At 36.9% G+C, this 17529-nt stretch overlaps 1 pseudogene across 1 annotated transcript; it reads right to left on the reverse strand.

Annotated features, from left to right (window-relative positions):
- Positions 1-13760: 13760 nt before the first annotated feature.
- On the reverse strand, positions 13761-16102 carry LOC116914499 (annotated as a pseudogene). The gene has a single exon (XR_004389754.1). The product of XR_004389754.1 is annotated as a pinin-like (transcript).
- Positions 16103-17529: the final 1427 nt, after the last annotated feature.

Raw genomic sequence — 17529 nt, forward strand, 5'->3', positions numbered from 1 at the left:
CCACTATAGTCTTTGACATTTGAATACTTGGTCCCTAGTTGGTGGTGCTGTCCTAAGATGCTTGGGTGGTAAGGCCTTGGTAGAGCAAGTATGACACTATGTATTGGTTCTAAGGTTTCAAAGCTATTCACCATTCCCAGCTAATTTCTCTGCTTCTTTCTTACACTTACAGATGTGACCTCTCAGATTCTATTCCAACTAACATGTCCGCTGAATGCTGCCATGTTGATCTGCCATGCCTACTGCTACCTTTCTGTATCTTAAGCTACATAGTCCCTTCCTTCTACAGTTTGCCTTAGTTAGGCATTTTATCACAGCAACAGGAAAATCCCCAATATAAATGTCAAGACTGAAGTCAGGGCAGAGAATTCTGTTGCCCAGTTATGGCTATCCACCCATAATCCATACTGTGGTTGCCTGTTCTCTTTGGAGTCCTTGTAAGGACCAAGTTGGCCTAGACTTGGGAACAACATCTTGTTCTTTTGTCTAAAGACCTTGCTCATTCTTCCATTTAATCTTCCTTAGCATAGGGGTTTAATATTTCTGTATATAAGATGTTATTGGAGTATAGTGAAGGCAATGAATGTGTTAATTATTACACAACTTTTTATTTTATTGCAGAATTTACCAACAACAATTCAGAGAAATATCACTGACATAGAGAACCTGAATATATGGAGAAAATAATCATTTTTGTTGATGCACTAGGAAAAAGCTTTATGACATAAATTTCTGGCTGAAGTAAATCTTTCAGAGGCAAGTGAAAACATGAAAAATCATGAAAAGACAAAGAGAAAATTTCATTAAAAATATGTGCATTGAGTAAAGTGTTGAATTGTGTTTCACTTAATTGTATGAAAGGTGTTTGAGCCAGGCATTCGTGGTGCATGTGAGGCAGAGGCAGGCAGATCTTTGTGAGTTTGAGGATGGCCTAGTCTACAAAGAGAGTTCCAGGACAGCCAGGGTTACAGGGAGAAATTCTGTCCTGAAAAGCAACAACCAAAAAGTGTTTAAACTGTAACAAGTTTTATACATATACCCATGTGTTCAAAATACATAGGTTACAAACTTACAAATATATATAGAAATATAACCATACATACAAACATATGTGTACATTTCTAAATACACACATTTTAATTCCAAATGTGATAAAAAATGTTTAGCTAAAAAGTCTTCTAAATATGAAAGTTATTTTGTCTCAGATTTAAACAATTTCAGCCAGGCATGAAGTTATGTGTGAACAGTCAGGAAAGGTTGATATTGGAGAGCCTCAGAATTAAGACTATTTTGGGTAACAAAATGGACCTGAACCTTTCTCTAAACAAAACAAAAACACACTAAAATGGTAAACATTTTTACTTAAAAGGAGAGTAGGCAGGAAGTTCACTTCAAGAGTTAACACACATCACCTTCTTGATATTCAAGACAGATTTTCAGAGATGCTGAATGTTGAAGCTGCCTAGCACCTTATCCTGTCTTTATAACTCGTTTCTTGTTTCCTCTTGCTCTGATAAACATTCCAACTTCAGAGCAAAGCCTCCCTGGAATGGTTAAACTATAACTACTTTCCCTGTCATTCCTCATTTTCTCTACTAATTCACTTCTGTCATGAAGTGAGCAGATTGAGACTCTGCATGGAAAGAACAATTAAACTAAGCAGTAATGAATAATACATAGAAAGAAAAACAGTAATATCTACTGCTATCAGCAAAGCCTCATAGTATTCATAAAAGGGGATCTTTGTGATTTAACATCAGAATTCCTAACTGCTTTTTTCCAGTCTTGTGTTTTATACCAAACATTAAACATTTCCTGAAAGTGTCTATGATATGATATATCAAAAGTCAACAAAGAAATTAATTTCAGTCTTTACAAAATGAATACAGATCTTGATTTTTCCTAGTTCAATTCACTGAAAGAAATAGACATTGTAAGGAAAGCAAACACATTCTCTGACCTCAATTACTCAATGCTTGAGAGGCAGTGAATTTGAAAGGTAAGCTGACAAAGAGAGTTACTAGGAGAAACAGGTTACTAAATTCACCTTCGGAGGTTTTTCTAGACAAAAGCAAATACAAACCCTCCAAAAAACAGTGTGAAGTCCAAAATCAATGTTTCTTCCAATGGTTTACATGTCATTTTAATAAAGAATAATAAATGTGTACAATTGTCAAGACAAAGGTTAGAAGGATTGGGTGTAGAAAAGACTACAATTGAGTGACCAAAAAGACTCCAATGTAAGTCCAATCCAGAAAGCTCCCACTCCACAAATAGGAAAGCCATCTAAGTACTAACCAGGACCAACCCTGCCTAACTTCCCAGATTAGACAAGATAAATTGCATTTAGAGTGGTATAGCCACAGAAGTGGGGGCTGTTGTCTCTTGCTTTTGAATCCCTTCCCCCTAGCTGGGTTGCCTTACCTCTAGACTCAATAGAAAATGCACCTAGTCCTACTGCATCTTGATATGCCAAAGTGGGTCGATATTCATGGGAAGTATCTTCTCTGAGAAGAAAGGAAGGGGAGATAGGAGCAGGGGAAGGGAAAGGGAGGAATTGCAAAGAGAGGAGGGAGAGGAAGCTGCAATGGATGTAAAGTAAATGCATAAATTAATAGGAAAAAAGGAAAGCCAAGGCTCCATCTTCATGTCTCTCAAACAAAAGAACAACAAAAGTGTAGAATGGCAAAGTCAATCATAATTAGCTACAACTCTATAATGCTTCTCTCATTTGCTTAGCAAGAATAACAAAAGAGGAAATTGAGAAATTGCATATAGAGTGGCTCATCCTATTAACCACGACAGAACTAGGACCAATCAAAACTGTTCTTAATTACATGGTGAAAAGAGAAACGAAGCAATCTCATACAAAATGGCATACCCTAACCTAGTAAAGTCATGTTTAAAATGGAAAACCCTGTAGGTCATCACCATTCCCAGGGCCCAGAGCTCTATTCTTGCTGTCTGTTATATTTTTCAGTATACCCTCTTTCAGTCCATTAAAAAGGTTTATTTTCTCTCTTCTATTATATAATAGACTTTTAGTGATGATAAATATAGGAAGGCTGTTATATTATACAAACCGGTGGAAAATAAAGGTTGTTATAACACTTATTTTTCAGATTTCTCTCAGGAGCTGTTTTTGAACTAACAGTCTAAATTATATCCAATAGCACAGGATTTAGGGATATTTTTATAAGATTTATGTCCATGTATTAGGCAAACTCAGGCATGATAGAGGATTTTATTGTGTTGCTTCTTAGTTACTCTCAGCTCAAAATAAACCTTACATCAAAGTGCTACATTTTGATTCTCTTTGATACATTCTAACACACACACACACATGCGCACACATGCGCACACATGCGCACACACACACGCGCGCGCGCACACACACACACGCACACACACGTGTAATGTCACACATTTTCATTAGATTATGGAAATGGAATGCCCTTTGTCCTTCTGGCATTAAGTAGAGCATTTTAGCAAAAATAAATTGAGTATGGGCACATCATTTTTCTCAATTAAATCGATACAGCTGGTGTGGAATGCATCCCCTTGTCTCTCTGCTTACCAGAAGCATTTGGAAAGCAGAAATAACATTTCAGCAGGGATTTCTCTTGGTAATGAAAGTTGCAGAATAGTTTCAATAACAGTCAACATTAAGATCCATTAAGTCATCTTTCTTATTGTGCTCAATACCATCAAATTCGAGGACTGAATGAATGGCCACAGCTGGATGCATGAGACATTGAGATTCAAGAAGCGGTGGCATTGCAGCAGGGATAATGAGCCTAGGAAGCAGTGAGTGGGTGAAGATATAAAGTCATCACTGAATTGTGATTGCAGCTCAGCAGTCAGACGAGAAAATGACTTGAAATTTTACAATGATTCATTAAGCATAGATATATATCTGGAGGACAGGGAAAGAGAGTACATACAATTCTGCATGTTTAGCAAGGAACACTGAAGAAGAAATTTATAATTTGACTTTGGTTTTTTCTTAAGGCAAGATAATTCTAAAGCAAGGGAGCTTTCCATTTTATCAGACCAATCAAAGAGGGAAAAAAATGTTCAAACTCCAGTGTTCTTATTTTTTTTTCTCCTCATTATTTTTATAGACTGTAACCATGGAGATATTCAAAACCACAGCTCTCTTCCTTCCACAGCTTCTAAGCTTGAATATCTATCTACATATCACCACCTCCCCCACAGCAGCCACACTCAGAATCCTTTGAAATGTACTTTAGTCTTGCTTTATGTCATTTTCTTGAAAATCTAAGGAATCCAATTTGTTGCTGCTGATCTGGGGAGACCATCAAGACGATGTCTATTCCTTTCCAGGGCTGTAGGCACAGAACTGCTATTGACATGGGTAGAATTTACGCTGATAAAAATGTAAATCAAGTGTGTCAAAGTGGAGAGATATACAGAGGGAAAAGGGGAAGAGGGGATAGGGATAAGGGTGGTGGGAGAGGTGACCTGGAATGGGGCAGTGGGAGGGATGTAAAATGAAAGTTAAAATTTAATTAATTATCTAATTAATTAATTGAAAAGAATGCAAATCAAGCTGAAACATTTTGGGTGGGCATATTATAGGTCATTGAAACAGGCCAAACTGATGAGCATGGCGTCTTGACCTGTCTTCTTGATTCTATCAAGGTGTAAAATTACCCTTTAGAGTCATGTTGGAACTACCATCTACCATAAAGACAAATGACCTGTGCCCATTACTGCTAAACAACTCTCCTTGACCCTCTTAAGTGTTGCTGACCTCTTAGGCATAGCAGCTAAGAGGCCAAGTGGATGATGCTTCAATGTTGTTTTGAGTTCCCTACGTTTCTCTACTATCTTTAATTTATCACGTTGCCACTTTATGGTAAACCTTTCAGAATATTTGTTGCCTCAGACCTAGAGTTTTTTTCATTCCTATATGGTATTCTTTGCACTCACCTACAAATGAATATATCTACAAGGATTTCATACAGTTGTAAGAATTCATTAATCTGCATTTTGTTCCTCTTTCGTCTCAAGCATTCCTATTCTCCCAACTCTTTTTTTTCAAATGAAAAACATGTATGTAGATTTTTTTCTGCATGTGTGTATGTGCAAATCATGTATGTTCTTAGTGAATATGGAAGCAGAAGAGGACATTTGATCTTCTGAAATTGAAGAGATTTATGGTTCTGAGCCACCAAGTAGATGTTTAGAATGTAACCCAGGTCTTCTGCAAAATAAACAAGTGCTCTTTTTTTTTCTTCTTCTTTTTTCTTTTTTTGGAGCTGGGGACCGAACCCAGGGCCTTGCACTTGCTAGGCAAGCGCTCTACCACTGAGCTAAATCCCCAACCCAAACAAGTGCTCTTTAACACTGAGCCATCTCACCAACCTATTTTACCTATTCTTTTAATATTTTAGTTTTGTGTACACATGTATGCATGTTCATGTGGGGAATGTATTTGTATATATGAGTGTAAGCAACTTATGTTGCAGGAATGTTGGCAAGCCAAATGATAACCTGCTGTGTTGCTCTATAACTGTTGTCTCTCCTGTTTGAAATAGGTTCTCTCAGTGGTTTGGAGCTCACTGAGTATGTTCTGGTTTCTTATATTTTACCTTTTTTACCATGAAAATAAATATTAGCTGTATACATTTGATACTGTAGAATATACAGTAACTTCAATGTTTTTCAGAGCTGAGGAATAACTTTATTTACATCTGGCCTTTTGACAGAAGGAAATTTAGGTCCACTTTAAAACCTACTAGAAATTCTGTCCTAATAATAAGTCAAAATTCATTTAATAGCTGTTTCTGAAAAGACTCAAGGAGCAATATTTAGAATCAAACATTCTAGCAGAACCCAAATATCGTTTTTTATATATTGAAAAATAATGGCAGGAAAACATTTAAAAGAACATTGTTTAAAGTAATGAAGCCATTTTGCCTTTTATGGGATCAGAACATTTTAACTATACAATAAGAACTCTGAAATTGATATCATGAGAGTCATGGTGTTTCTGGCAATATTGACAGGTTTCACAGTGGCATGAAGACATGCACAGAAGGAAAGGAATGCTGTGTGTTAGAAATCAAGACTGTAGGAAAGTGACATGTGTGTTACATATGACAGCTGACAAAAATACCTTGGAGTAACCATATATTTAGTTTTGAGTTGTGTTTTAATCACTGTGAGTGTGGATACCTCACACTGTTGGCAGTTATTTCACAACCACCACAAGCATTGCATAGCTTTGGAAGCTGTGGGTTGAAGAAGATGACCAAGAAGAAATTATCACACCTTTAATGAAAGCAAAGAAAGAGGGAAGTGAGGAGGAAGGCCATGGAAAGAGAAAACAATGTATTTATATTATAACCTGAAGAAATATGAGACAAATATTATTTAAACAAAAGAAACAGCTTCAAGCGTACATAATATTAAACATAAATAACTTCAAAATACACTGTAAAAATGTACTTTAATTTTGCTGGGCTTTCAAAGTATTCTGGGAAGTTTGTTATAATCCAGTGATATTTACCAAAGTGACTTTTTCAAGGAGAAAATGTCCTGATCTATATTGCCATGTGGCCAATTTTGAGTTACAAATTTAACTGCAGGCTCCCATTGTTCCCAAATACTTAACGACCAGTAGCAACAGTAGGGGCCTGCTCGAGCACACCAGTAGTTTCTCCTTTCTTTTGAATAAAACTGTGGATTTGTTCTATGCTTTCTCTGCTTAATTTTAGATTGAATATTTTCCCATGGTCCACTAAGTTCAAAAAACAGACTCCTTTGAATAATTAAAATAATTGGATAATAAATGTTTCATTCTGATAAAAACCTGGACAGAGGAGCAGGCTGTTCTAAGTGAGTTTGCTTCTCTTTTCTCCTAGTGTTACTCCTTCTCCTCCAATTGATAACTCACATCTCAGCCTGTCTATACCAGTGAACGAGACCTAAGATACAGCAGCCATTGGCATCATGAAGATGATCATCTGGTGATGTTATCACTATAGAACATGGAAGAGAAACACAGTGGGCAGATCTTGTCCACAGTAACTGAATTTTTGAAATATCTGTCTCACAACCATCATCTATACTCTGCATAACCATGGGAATTGTCTTCCTCTTCTATTACTATGCTTCTTCCACCTCAAGTTTTAACTACAACCTCTTTGCTCTAAAATCTACCTACTTCTTTAAACTGGGGTTCAGCAATGTTTTCTGTAAAAGGTAAAATGAAATATATTTTAGACTTCATGAGTCCAATAGTTTCTGAACCATTCTTTTAGCAATTACATATAATATAAATTCAGGAGCTGGCTATGTTCTAATATTTACCAAAAAAGGTAAAAGATTTGGTCAGAGAGTCATGGCTTGTCTGCAGTCCTTTCAGACAGCCTTAGAAAACAAGGACTATGATCTTGTTGATTCAGCTTTAAGTACAGCACCTAGCAAACATTCACCCATCTCTTGCTATCCTAATCCAGAAACATAAAATAACTCAATACTTCTTGAACTACTCTGAGCAGACTCTTATCACAGAGATTCCCCAAGAGTCTTATGTAGTAGAATGTGTTCCACATTGCTCTTCAGATCTTTTCCTTTTTAGGTTGATTAGGTTTTTTAAATGTTTTGGGAGTCATGTGTGTGTGTGTATGTATATATATACATATATATATACATACACACACACATGCATATACATATATGTCTTATGTATACATAAATGGTTTTGGAGACAGGGTTTCTCTTTGTAGCCCTAGTTGTCCAAGAACTCACTCTATATCATTCGTAGTCCAGGCTGACCTCAAACTCAGAGATCCATCTACTCTAATTCCCAGAACTGGGACTAAAGGTGTGCATCACCACTGCTAGGCTATTTCCTAGTTTGAAAACACCACATACAGCCCAATGTCTTCTTGGGGTTTGCGAATTATTTTCACTTAAATTACGATTTACTTTTTCATTACTTTGATCTGGCAGATACAACTTACAGGAGGAAGGGTTTGTTTGACTCTCAGTTGAGAGGATCCTATTATTAATGGTAGGAGGACATGGGGGCGGGGCAGTTGTGCCAATGGGCAGCATAACTTATCCTCACTTTGGGGGATTCAGAAGTAGAAAGCTCAGGTTAGAATCTAATGTGAATATACCTTCAAGGCTCAATTATCTGTGGCATACTTAGGCTAGGTGGACCAAAGTACTAAAAGTTCCACCATCCCTCAAAACAGCACCATGAAGTAAAAACAAAAGTCTATACACATGAGTTACAACAGCTAAATAATCTTTGGTTGGTGGTTTGGTCCCTGGGAGCAGAGTAGGGAGCATGCTAGAGTGGTGAGACAGGAATGTGTGGGTGGGTGGAGGAGCACCCTCTTAGAGATAAAGGGGAGAGGGGATAGGATGAAAGGAGGGGAGATCAGGAAGGGCACAACATTTGTAATGCAAACGAATTAAGTAACCACTTAAAAAAAGAAAAATCAAAAAGCTAAATAATGCTAAGGACATTCTTGCCCTGTGTCAAGTATATCACAGTTTACAGGAGACTTCTATTATAATACCCAAATGGACCCACATAAGTAGGAAGGAAGGAATACCTGTGGAGATCAAAGCAAGTTATGTATCTCAAGCAAGGATTTTAATGTCTAGTTGGCAAATATCAATGAAGTGTAGACAGGGATTCTTGCGTAGCATAAGAGGTTAATTTCTATGTAAACATAAATGTTGTGACAAGGCAGATTATTGAAAATCAGAAGACATTCTATCATCAGGACGAACAAATAGATTCTTACAGTTAATACATACTCCAAATAAATTATATGCATGAAAATGGTGAGCTAAGAGGAACTATGTAAAAAATGCAAAGACATGAAGAGGACTAGTTCCAGCAAGTGAAAGGAGACAAAGCAAACTCTGAAGTTCTATTCTTTTTAGGCTTACATGTAGTAGCAGAGAAAAATAATCAGAGCATGAAAATGAGAAAAAGAATAATGAGAGAAATGATAATCCATTCAGTAATGCTTTGAGATTGAGGTAACAATAATAAGCAAAAATAAAATGATAGCTAATGTTTAGTACATGTTATTGCAAAGACATTTAATAAGTTTTTATGGCAAAGGGGAAAAGAGAATAGACAAATAGAGAAGTAGAGATAGTATGTGCATGTTTGTGTGTGTGTGTGTGTGTGTGTGTGTGTGTGTGTGTAAGAGAGAAAGAGAGGCAGAGAGACAGAGATAGAGGGAGAGAGAGAGAGAGAGAGAGAGAGAGAGAGAGAGAGAGAGAGAGAGAAACAAAGATAGATATTTTAATGATCCTAGCTAGGAATAGGAAAGATATAATTAAAAAGAAGCTAACAAATTGAGTTTATTTCTACTAACTACACATAAGAATTTTTAGGAAGAAGTAAAGTATATAGTTAAAAAAGGCAAAATGTTCTTTAAATTCAGTTTATAGAATGTTTAAAGATTCCATCTACAGCATTAAATTTTGCTTAAATTTTGTAGTCGTATACAATGAAATAAGAAAAAACTATTTATTTAAGTTATTAACAGCTAGTTTGCATGTAACTTCTGGGTATAAAGTTCTAATTGAATTATTTCAGTTCTAGTACCAGCCAGTAACTAATATACACTAGAAAAAGTCCTTCAATATTACATCTTTTTCACAACAGTGGTAATAATGCTTACATGTTCAATTAATTGTGAGACCTATATGTGGTAATACAAGTAATATAAAAAAATGTATTTGCCATACAATGCTGAAAACAATGCTGTCTGTCATTTTTTCTAACCACAACTAAATAAAGTGATAATAGCTGTACTTTTGTCCCCTAGTCTCTGTTGAATACTTTTTTGTTGTCTGTCTAAGGCATCCATATATAGCCCAGACTACATTTGAACCCCTCCCTCTTCCACTCCCTCTTCATCGTCATAAGTGAGGAAACAGCCAATGTATATCACCACATCCCACTCTGTCTTCTTTTAAATTGCCCATAAAACTGCCTTGCCTTTATATGTATAGAGCAAACTAGTCCTAATGGAAACAAACAGCTAGGATTTCTTTCTAGAAAATTGACTAACTCTGTAAATGAATAACATTAGGGTGTATGCCATTTCAAATACGTGGAAAATATGTCAGCAAATTTATATATCATTCTGGTGTCATTTTCAATTGAGTTTAAATTTCTAATAATAATCTCAGTTTCTAAAATAGTTTTTGTCACACAATAAAATTTATGCCTAATTTAAGATTATTTCTAACTAATAGATTCAGGCACTCTTGTCCCAAGCATTATGTCCAATGCTTATATATTTAAAGTATTAATTCATATGTTTAATATGTTTAAATACTTCTTTCCAATGCATATATTTATAAATTTAATACATGTGTTTAATTTGTTTTAATACTTACTTTTGAAAAAATGCATAGGTGTTTTTATAATATTTTTAAAGTTGCACTATACTTCTGATCAACAACTTGTTTCCTTTCTCCTACTATCTCTATCCAAAAGAGTAGCCAGCAATTCTTTCAAGATACAAACCTGTGTAGATTCATATTTCATTCTAAATAAAAGTTAGAGTCCTTACTATGGTCAACAGTGTTGTATGAGACCCATTGATTTTCTATCACAGCCATATTGCCCAAAACTGATCATCTTCTTCACTTCACTTAGGTATAGAATGCTCTTTTCTAATGCACCAAGGAATCTAGAATCAATGTACTAGGCTACTAGTACAGGCCATTGTGTTTGCCAGAGAATTTCCCCTGGCCCAACTCCTTTAAGTTATTATTTAACACAATACCACTTTCTCAATGAAGTTGGATCTGATGATCATCTTTATAGTCCTAAACCTACCCCAAAACATGGAATTTTTAGTCAACTTCCACCTTCTTTTTCCAGACTAATAACATTTTATAATGCAGTACAGAAACCATCTTATTAGTAAATATAATGTTCCCATTATACTGTATGTTCTTTATACTTTTCTTTATACTGGTGTAAGTATATTGAAGCACTCTTATTTTTGTGGATGGTTTTGAGTGTTTCTTAATGTTCTTTATTGTTTTTGCATCTCCAAATGCAGGTAGCTATTCAGATTTTATCTCCATCTTCCTGTTCTTTTTTATGCACATATGTACTATACATAAAATTTCTCATGCATCACACTTCTCAGATCTAACACAAAAAAGAAAATTGATCTAGTATAGGCTTAGATTTTTCAAAACCTACTTTACTAAGGTGCTCAAATGCTTTGACACCACTTCTATCCCACCATCCAGGGGTAGGAGAGAAAAGATGGTAAATAACACAAGGGAATCTGAACCAGTTTAGAAGTGGTTCTTTGGGAAGATTCCAATGTCTGTCAGGATACCAGTAGTCTAGTTTGATAGTGTCAGGATACAATAGTCAAGTTCATAAATTTCTCCAAACATGAATCAGCAACAGTGGCATGACCCAGCAGAAACCACCATGCCTCTGACAAATCCACAGGAGTCACCAGGAGCTACCAGGACCAGTCAGAGTGCCAGAACTTCTCTGCTGTGCCTCTCAATGAAGTAAAGATCAGCAAAGATGCGAGGCCAACGAAAAGTTGCACAGCTAGCTATGCAAGTAATTGTCTTTTGAGTACTAGTTATACTCCTTCCAAACATCCCATGCCTTGCCTCAGCAAAACAACACGTGACTCTGCATCATATGACATAAACAGGAACTTTTATTTCAATCTAGCACTCTAATTTCTCAGCTACCCTAGTAGGTAGGCTTTCTGATAACTGATCATACAATGCATAAAAAGATCAGTCTTCAGCATTACCTGCTACCCAGGACCCAAACTTCTTCCTGACTACATTTCTTTCCACATGCTGCTTCTCCCTTTTTGCTATGAGCTTCAGTGTATAGCGGAAAGTTTTGATTAAAGAATACCAGCTCTAATTTTTAGTTTAGCACACTCCTTAACTCTCTTAGCTATGATACAAACAAGACAAGGGTAGATCAGAATTTAAACAATCAATAAATCATTCCATATCCTGCAAATATTTAAGTTTTGTTTTTAAAGAACTTGGATTTTGTTTCTTTTCTGGGCTTACTACCTCAGAGGAATGTTATGAGAAGCTATAAAATAAGTTAGCAATGGATATTATTATTATTATTATTATTATTATTATTATTATTATTATTATTGGAGTCTTTGAGAATTCTTTTATTCATTTATTCATTCATGCCAGGGGAGAAAATAATCCAGCAAGGCTTCATGAAAAGGTAAAAATTTAGTGATCTGATATCAACATCATAATGTTAAAGCAGGAGCATCATGCTCTTAGACTGTGTAAAGCTACATAAACACTTAGGAGCATAACCACAGCATCTGAGATATCCTACTTCCCCTGTCATTGGTTTGGCTTTGGACTTAGATTTGCTGACCTAGAATAAATTCTGAGTGGCAAGAGAGGATTTGAATGTTATTACCAATATAGAAGAGAGTTTTGAACATACGAAACTTCTCATGCTCTGAGATATTTTGTTTTTTATAGGTATTTTCCTGCCTCAAAAAAGAAAACTATTTATCCAGGGCTTATTACTTGTTGTCACTACTTCATGGATGCATATTGAGATAAAGCAACTCTGATAAAGACATGAAGTCTAGTTATTCTTACAAATGCCATTAGTCTATAGAAGCCTATTGAGCATGAGATTGGTCTTCCTTATTAATCTCTTCTTACAGTTTGAAATTTCATCATGAACAGGTTCATTCCATTTTCCTGCTACACAATGGCATTTCCTTATCTTGAGGGGTTCTAAGCTTGAAGATGATTTCCATATTCTAATGTTTTCTTTTTTTTAAGTCTAAGCCACATTTATTTGCACATATATAGTAATGGGCAACAGATATTCCAGGTCCATACAAATTTATAAACAACAAAGTTAATAATCACTTGGTACACTTGTGTGTTATCTTGTTTACATATTCAAGTCTAGATGAACTTCCTTCATTGTGTAAACTTCCATACAATACTTCCTTAAACAAAAATTCTTGAAAACACAAATTGGCATGTTTCAGTTATAGCCAACAGAAAAGATAAGACCTCAAATTCAAAAACCGAATTTAGCAGATATTTTTACCCATCCCCTATCACCCAGGAGGTGATAACTATAACAGATATGACACACTACATTTGTTATCACACAAGTAACTGTGAGGACAAGAGAATCTTGTTCTATAATCAGGAAATGACAACCCAATAGTACTGTTTAAGTTATCTACCAACTGAATGGTTTAAATGAAAAACAGAAAAATGCTTAGATTAAAAATTGTAAAATGGGAAATAATTAAATGTTTTAAAAGAACTATTCCCCATCAAAGCTGTAAAAACCTGGCAACTCAAAATAACTTTTCAGGCAAATCAAAGTGATGAAACCTAAAAACGTCCTAATCATGTTCAGTATCTTGTGAGAAAAACTAAAAATGATATAAAGATATTTATTATACAACTGTCAACAAAGACATCCCAAAAATAATGAAAGATGCATATTTATTTCTACAAAAGCAATGTATGATACAGAACATAAAGAAACAATTAAAGATTTACCTATTAAAATATACAGATTCTGACTGAAGAGTAATAGGGTATTTAAAAAAGATGACAAAGGATGTTAATCTTTTTTTATCATTATCATTTTTATATATTTTGGAAATCACATAATTTTGATAAATGACTCTTACAAAATTATGCAAAAAGTACAAGAGTGTCTGGTAAATAACCAATCTGTATTTTCCAAAAAGAATTTTTACAACATGCAATTCTTAAGGCAGCATCCTCTTTACAAGGTAATCCTTTTACTCATCAAATCTTCTACTGCAAAGAATAGGCCTGGCTTCTTCCATTAACGCCCTTTGTCTTTTCTGTCTGATTTTCGATCTCTTTCACTTCTTGAAGATCTTTTGCCTGATCGTCTACTCTCCGATATAGACCTTTTTCTGTCAGATCCGGAATTCTTATCCTTTGATCCTTTCGTATCTCTACTACTACCACCTTTTGAAGACTTGTGACTTATTTCTAGTCCTGATGTTTCCCTTCACTTCCTGTCCACGCTCCTTCTGTGCTTTCTATCTCGGCTCCTACTCTCACTGTTACTGCTAGTGCTGCTGCTGCTCCCACTTGTGCTGGAGCTGCTTCGACTACTACTGCTGCCACTGCTGGAGCTGCTCACACTGCTGCTACTAGTAGAGCTGCTACTGGAACTGCTGCTGCTGCTGCTGCTTCGACTTCTACTCCTGCTTGTTTTATTTCTTGCTCGCCCTCTGCTTCTGCTCCTAGTCTTAATTTTGTTTTTTCTGAATGTACTGTCAAGACTGGCTCTACAGGCATCTCAGGGAGTTTTATAGACTCTACAGGAAAATCCTTCCGCTCAGGAGGTAGATTTCCTTGCTCCTGAATAACTTGAGGTGAAGGCTGCAAAACAGCTAATGGCAAAGTCTCAGGCTGACAGAGAGGCTGGGACTGAGTGCAGGTTGGGGCTGAGAATGGGGCTGAGAGTGGGGCTGACTCTGGGGCAGGGGCTGAGGTGGGGGCTGAGGCTGTGCCACAGGCTCAGGTTGGGGCTCAGGCTCTTTATCTTCTTTTTCCTCTTTTTCCTCAGACTCCTTTTCCACTTCCAGAGAACTAATATTCTCTTTTCCAGGAGGAAGAGATTTACATTCTTTATCTGGCTCAACATCAAATTCCATCTCTGGCTCCAATTCCTTGCTAGTTTCATTTTCTGAAGGATCTATACTTTCAACTTGATTAGTTTCCATTACTTCCTGCTCAGCAATTACATTTTTGACACTTTCAACCATCTCTAACACATCCATAACTTCTTCTGGCTGACTATCCTGCTGCTTCTCACCTTCTCTTACCTCAGACTCCTCCTCCATCTTAGCCTCCGTCTCCTGCTTTTGTTCCTCCCCCTCCTGTTCTTTCTCTGCATCACTATGAACTACACCTGCTTCCTTCTCCTCTTCCTCTCCTGCCTCCTCTATTTCTACCTCATTGTGCTGATTACCTGTCTCCTCCAACTCTTCCTCTCGCTGAGCCACCTTACCCTTTTGTTCCGCTTTCTGTTCTTCATTACGTACCACCTGATGCTCTTTTTCCTTCATTGATTGTCTTCTAGACCTAGCCTTCATTTTATTTATTTGTTCTGCAAATTCGATGCGTCTACCTTCAAATAAAGCATTCATTTTTCTCTGTGACTCTTCTATTAGCTTTTGGGTAGCTGGACACATTCTTCCAGGAATATAGAACAAATGGGGCTTTGTCTTGGTTCTTATATACTCAATTATCTTGGCATTATGCTCATTCCATTCTTCTTGAGGCTGTGCAAGCTCAACCTTCTGTTCCAGAAGCTGCAGTTCTGTCTGTTTAGCACGTCTCTCCTCATACAGTTCTCTCCTCTCATTTTCAACCTGCTTTCTCTCTTCTTCAGCCTGAGCTTCAAGTTTTTGTTCAATTTCTTGGCGTCTCTTTTGCCGTTCAGAGTGCCCATCAACAAGCCAAATATTCGTCGGTTCCTTTGCTTTCCCTTTTCATCCATGTTTTGATCCTGGATAAGTTCTTTACATGTGCGTTCTTTGAAGGTAGCTACAACGGAAGATTGCAGTGTTGGCTTTTTAACATCATCGTCTTCTGGGTTACCTTCCTGGCGTGATTCTCTTCTTGTCCGACTCTCTCCACCCAGCCTACTGACTATCCCTTCCAAGGTCTCTTTGTTTGGCTGGGCGTCCTCCTCCACTATCTGAGAATCCATGCCTTAGCAATAAACTACCTTGTCCTCTACCTCCACCAGGACCAGAAAGGGCCAGCAATCTGGCTTGGGTGGGCCTCACGTCATTCAGGTCCCGCTTGGTGAGCTTGTGGATATTCTCGTCCACATTCTTGAGGCTCTCCTTGGCCTTTTCTAGCTGCTTCTGCAAAGCTCTCACGGCGACCGCCATCTTCTCTCTGCAGCAGGCTTCGTGACGTCTCTATAGGCCGTGCCTAATGTTTTCTTAAAAAGTAATTCTTTTCTTTTAACACTGGTTTTTATGGATTTGAGGGGGGATTCCACTGCAAAACTTACTATTTCAATATTACAAGCAACAGAATATTAACAATAATCTAGCAAAACAATAAAACCAAGGTGAGTTTGAAGAAATTTATACCTATAAATGGTAATGTAATTCTAACAAAAGAAGGTGAGGAAAACTATAATTTATTTCTATGTACCCACATTGCCATAGTACCATGAAAGCTATTAAAAATCCACCTAACAGATGGTTTCTTTCCATTCATTCTTCCCAATAAAAAGATTCTGGAATGGGGGCAGGATGTCAAAACAATCCAAGATGGACACGTTTTAAAGAAGTGGGATCTGTCTGGTATCGGAGAGGAATGAATCAGTCCAAAAACATATGAAAAGGCAGTGGAAATGTAAAACCAAATAGTTCAACAAATGCCAAGTCAGTGAGACAGAAGTGATTGCACACTATGGAGGGATGCCAAAATTAAGTCATTTTGTAAATATCAATAGATATGGATTACGTTGTACTGTTTACCATTCTACATGAAAAAAATTTTATCATGATTTGGTAGAATACTCATAATTAAATATAGGATTTCTGTTCACCTACTGTTCCTTTTACAAGTCCATAAATATGTGTAATGTTAGCTTTTTCAAAGTCTCCCACTCTCTTCTCCTATCTACTTTCCCACTACATATCTTCATCCCAAATTTCCTTCCTATTTGCATATAGGGTTTTTGTGTGTGATTTACTGCACTTAACTAGAACTGCTTTCATGAACGTGGGTGGGGCTATATCATGTAAAAAAGTAGCTTCTAGTTTCCCTGAAACATTTGAATGCCTGTACTTCCTCTGTGAGAGCAGGGACACATAAGCCTCTGCCTGATCTGTGATAAAACGATGATGAACCCAGACTTGAATACACAAACTCTGTTGCTATGAATTTGTAGATACAAGAGCCACAGGGTCAGTGTCTTAATTAAGGTTGCTCTTGCTGTGATAAAACACCATAACCGAAAAGCAAATTAGGGAAGAAAGAGTTTATTTGGCTTACACTTCCATAGCACTGTTCATTATTAAAGGAAATCAGGGCAGGAACTCAAATAGGGCAGGATCCTGGAAACCGGAGTAATGCAGAGGCCATGGAGGAGTGTTGCTTGAGTAATGCAGAGGCCATGGAGGAGTGTTGCTTACTGGTTCAATCCTTGTGGCCTCCTCGGCCTGCTTCCTTATAGAATCGAGGTCCATCAGTCGAGGACACCACTCACAAAGGGCTGGGCCCTCTTACATCAATAACCAATTTTAAAAGTGCCTTACAACTGAATCTTAAGGGGGAATTTTCTCAATTTAAGCTCCCTCCTATCAGAAAACTATAGTGTGAGTGTCAGGTGACCTAGATTGACCAGCACACACAGCATGTCCAGAAGACAGCATTTTATAGTACTTCTCAGCCTCCAGCTCTTCCCCATGCACTCTCCCACAATGA

The sequence above is a fragment of the Rattus rattus genome, chromosome 13 (assembly GCF_011064425.1).
Source record: "Rattus rattus isolate New Zealand chromosome 13, Rrattus_CSIRO_v1, whole genome shotgun sequence".
NCBI lineage: Eukaryota > Metazoa > Chordata > Mammalia > Rodentia > Muridae > Rattus > Rattus rattus.